General features: G+C 37.7%; 1 pseudogene; it reads left to right on the forward strand.

Moving 5' to 3' along the window:
- Window positions 1-739: 739 nt before the first annotated feature.
- LOC142626441 (G-type lectin S-receptor-like serine/threonine-protein kinase LECRK3) lies at window positions 740-4,837 on the forward strand (annotated as a pseudogene).
- Window positions 4,838-5,285: the final 448 nt, after the last annotated feature.

Here is a 5,285-nt window from a genome sequence, read left to right on the forward strand (position 1 = left end):
GCAAGAATCAAGAATCAAGATAAAAACAAAGAAGAAATTTTCTATATTTGATCCAGAAGAACTAAGCACTGAAAGTAAAGAAACAAGTAAAAGATTGAACTAGTGAATTCAAAGAGTTTCAATGAGTACCAGATGAAGCTCTCAATTAGTTCAGCTCTGATATTATGTTAAATTACCGATTGTTCAAAAAGTTTAAACTATCAAAATATGGTAAATTTAATCATTTAACTAATACTTCTAACAGTATTCAACACGCAACACTAATCCCACATTCAAATCATAAAGCCCACTATTCACGGTGGCATAAACCATTGACGATTCATGACTCTTCTGGTGCGGTCAATACACTTCACACGTCGACGTTGAGTTGTCTTTTTCAGTAAAATAAGTCATAAGTGCTCATTAAAAATCTGACATTGCACCATATTTTTATCTGCTTGTAACTGTCAAATAGAACGATCTTTAATTCTTCACGCCAATCCAACTCAATGGCTGCTCAGGTCAATTCTGCAATCTAAATAAAGCAAGATAACAGTCTTTGACGTTGCTTAAATCCTCTAGCATGCATACTACTATACTAGCCTTTAATCTTATACTATTCTTTTTTTGTTTTTTAATCATGTCCCAAAATACTTTTTGTCCTTGTATACATATATAGAATAGATGCACATAATTTTTTCATTTTCACTAGTTACCAACTTTTCACATCCTTTCTCATGATCTCTCTTATTTAGTACCAATGGCTGTTACTAGAATTCTGCTATGGTCATTTTCATTCATTCCCGCCATACTTTGCTCAAGCGCTCAGATAAAGAACAGTACAACAAACCTGGGTTCTAGCATCACCGCGGGATCCGATTCTTCATGGAAATCACCCTCTGGTGATTTTGCTTTTGGGTTCTACCCTCTTGTCACCAATCAGTACCTTGTTGGTATTTGGTTTGATAAAATCTCAGAGAAAACTCTGGTTTGGTCAGCAAATCGTGACGATCCAGCTGGTAAAGGATCAACCATCAAGTTATTACTCAATGGCCAACTTGTACTCACACACACAAATGGGACTCAACTTTTCATATGCAATCACACGTCTACAAAATCAGCTTCAATGCAAGATGATGGCAATTTTGTATTGCGAAACTCTTCCTCTGGAATCATTTGGCAGAGTTTTGATTTCCCAACAGACACCATTTTAGTAGGCCAAACTTTGGTGATGGGCCAGAAGCTGCACTCCAATGCCAATGGCACAGTTCACTACTCCACTGGTCAATATCAGTTGGAGATTCAGCAACTTGATGGGAATATTCTGTTATCTGCGTTTCGTTTTAGTGGTCCGGCTTACTGGTACAGTGCTACTGTTAACAATGGCAATGTGAGCCTAGTTTTCAACAACACCACAGCTTTCATGTATGCTATTTATGTAGAAAAAAATTCAGTGGCATTCAATATGACAAGCAAAGTGCCCACTCCTATTGAAGATTACTACCACAAAGCAACTATCAATGACAAAGGAAATTTCCAACAGTTAGCATTTTTTAAAAGAAATGGAGCTAGCAAATGAAATGGAGCTAGCAAATGGAGTGTTGAGTGGGAGGCTATTAGTAAGCCTTGCACTGTGGATAATATTTGTGGGGTATTTGGCTTTTGCACTACACCAGATGATAAAAAAGTCGATTGCACATGCTTGCCTGGTTATTCACCTTTGGATCCAAACACTCCTTCCAAAGGGTGTTATCCAAATGTAGTGATGGATTTTTGTGCAACAAATTCTTCGGCTTCGAATTTCACTATTCAAACACTCAATGATGCTGATAACCCAAATCATGATTTTGCAGATTTGGCTAGAATTCAACAAACAAATGCGGATAACTGCAAGAAGGAAGTGATGGATGATTGTTTGTGTGTGGCTGCTGTTTTTAACAGCGGTAATAGTTTGTTACAAAAAAAGAATGCCCTTGGTGAATAGCAGAAGAAGCAACCCTAGCACTAATAATATGGTGGTGTTTATAAAAGTTCCAGTGGAGAATCACGATTTGGACCCCAAAGATAAAAAGGAGTCTCCATCCAGTGCTGTTCTGCTAGCAAGCTTTCTGTCATGTTCAATATTTGCAGTGCTATTTCCAGCAATTGCTATTTATCATCACCCTTTGGCTCAGCGTTATATGCGTGTTCAACTTCAGCCCCCTCCAAAAAGAAAGCCAGTGGAGTTAAACTTGAAGGCATATTCATTCCAAGATTTGCAAGAAGCAACAAATAGATTCAAGAATATGCTTGGCCAAGGAGCATTCGGTACTGTCTACAGTGGGGTTTTAACCTTAGAAGATGAAGAGGTTGAGGTTGCTGTTAAAAAGTTGGAGAAAGTGATTGAAAGAGGTGAAAAGGAATTCTTGACAGAAGTACAAGTAATTGGTTTGACACATCACAGGAATCTTGTGCAGTTGTTGGGTTATTGTAACGAGCAAAGTCACAGACTTTTGGTTTATGAGCTAATGAAGAATGGGACTTTATCTAACTTCTTGTTTGGGGAAGGGAAAAGACCCAGCTGGGAAAGTAGAGCTGAAATTGCTCTTGGGATTGCAAGAGGTTTGTTATATTTGCATGAAGAGTGTGATACCCAGATCATCCATTGCGACATAAAGCCACAGAATGTTCTTCTTGACTACAATTTCACTGCTAAGATAGCAGATTTTGGTCTAGCAAAGCTACTAATGAAGGATCAAACTCGAACAAACACCAATGTAAGAGGAACAACGGGATATATCGCATCAGAATGGCTCAAGAATGCACCTATAACTACCAAGGTGGATGTTTACAGCTTTGGGGTCATGTTGCTTGAGATTATCTATTGTAGAAAGCACATGGAATTGCATCTAGCTGATGAATTTTAGCACAATGGTAATATTAAGATTCACCATTACGATAATTATTATATATTTGGATTTATTTTATTTATATAATAGTAAGAGTGATAGATAAATGATCAGCAAAAAAAAGGGTGATAGATAAATACCCATCCTATCAAGAGTCTATTTTTAAACAGTTCATTGATAATTTAAGATGTCAATAAGAAAACATTCTGAGGTATGCCTAGACTAGCCTTTTGAAGAAACCGTTGTTCCATCCAAGGCTTTCTAAGTTGTAGGCTATAGACTAAAAGAAGTCCTAATATGCTAATTTTCAAATAAGTTTTTTACCATAGGATTTGTTTGTATGATTCCTTAAGTGCAGTACACAATTCTAACAGATTGGGTTTTGAGTGGAAAAAATATCACTGTTTGTGTTTAATTGTCAGTATAACGTATGTTTGAATTTAATCAAGTAACCAAAAATACTCAGCTAAAAACCCAAGTTTTGCCATTCTCTACAATTCAATATTGACAGAAGGTATGTTTTATTTTTCTTATGCTGTCTTCAATTTCTCACAGGTAATTGATGATGCTGATTTCCCATCTGATATGTACAAAGGAGATTTGGGTGAAGTAAGAAACGTTGATGTGGAGGGATGCAAGAAGGCTGTTATGGATGACTGTTATACCTTGGCTGCTTCCTGGATAAATTCAACATGTATCAAGAAGAGGATGCCTTTGCTAAATGCAAGAAAAAGTGCTTCCTCCAGAGGCAGAGTGGCATTTATCAAGGTGCCTAATAAGAAGAAGAGTGAGCCAAGTCCTCCAACGAAGAGGAAGAAATTTGATACACGGCTTCTTTTGGTGACGGGCCTTATAATTAGTGCTGAGTTTGCTTTCTTGTTTGGAGCACTTGCCTTGTTCTATCATCCTGCCGTTCAAAATGTATTGAAGAGAAGGAAGTCAGCAGATGCAAAGACCATTGGAATGAACTTTCAAGATTTCACATTGCAAGAGCTGCGCGAAGCAACAAATGGATTTAGTAAGATCCTTGGTCGCGGTGCTTCAGGAAGAGTTTACTGTGGTAGTCTAACTTCAGAGGGTACCAAGATTAATATTGCTGTGAAGGAGCTAACAAAAGGCATTGAGAAAATTGAGAAGGAATTTACAACAGAGCTTAAAATAATTGGTCGTACGCATCATAGGAATTTGGTAAGACTATTGGGATATTGCGTTGAGAACGATCAGAGGCTTTTAGTCTATGAGCTAATGCCAAATGGATCATTGTCACATTTTCTGTTTAAGGAGGGGGAGAAACCATCTTGGCTTGAGAGAGCTGAATTGGCGCTTGAAATAGCAAGAGGTCTATATTACTTGCATGAAGAATGTGAGACTCAGATAATACATTGTGACATGAAGCCCGAGAATGTACTACTTGATGTCAAATATAGTGCGAAGATAGCAGATTTTGGACTATCCAAGCTTTTGAATAAAGAGCAAACTAGAACTGACACTAATGTTAGAGGCACTATAGGATATATGGCACCAGAATGGCTAAGGAGGGGGCCTATAACTGCCAAAGTGGATGTTTACAGTTTTGGTGATATGTTATTAGAGATAATTTGCGGAAGAAGGCACATAGAATCGAACCGGGTTGGGGAGGAGAGTGAAAAGGATGATCTACTTCTTTCAAATTGGGTTCTAAGTTGTGTGATTTCTGGGAAGCTAGAGATGGTGGTGGGATATGAACCAGAAGCATTGAGCGATTTCAAGAGGTTTGAGCGGATGGCCTTGGTGGGATTATGGTGCATTCATCTGGATCCAATTCTCAGGCCCTCTATGAAGAAAGTGACACAAATGCTGGAAGAAGCAATGGAAGTTGAGATACCACCGCAGGTGTATGATTATGTTTCAAACTATCGAAAGTATTAGTTTGTTGATTGTATGTATTTGGCTTTCTCTTGTATTCTAGGTCCGGGTTTATTATGAATAAAAATGAGATAAGATGAGTGGGAATTTTAGTACCAATGTCTCTGTGTTATTTTGTACTTATGTGGTTTGTTTTTGAGCTAATTGTCACGAACTTATTCTGAATATCCCTCATCGTGACCAGGCTAGTGACTGCCTCTTTTACTCTGCATAAACTCATTCAGTTTGAAAAGTTCTCAATGCAGTTTGGATGGGAAATGGTTTACATTGATGCTTGGAAAATGTAACTTGGACATTAAATTAACTATCAGATTTTAAGGTCTGTATTTTTATAGTTACAGCTTTTAAAATTTGCATTTTTGGGATGAACAACAAATATTAGTAGTAGTAGTAAGAATCCAAATCTTTCGTCTTACCCTAAATGCTCAATTTGACGCTCCACCAACCATTTTCTGCCACACGTCCCCTTTTCTCTCTCTCTCTCTCTCTCTCTCTCTCTCTCTCTCTCTCTCT

Source organism: Castanea sativa, chromosome 2, assembly GCF_040712315.1.
Source record: "Castanea sativa cultivar Marrone di Chiusa Pesio chromosome 2, ASM4071231v1".
Lineage (NCBI taxonomy): Eukaryota > Viridiplantae > Streptophyta > Magnoliopsida > Fagales > Fagaceae > Castanea > Castanea sativa.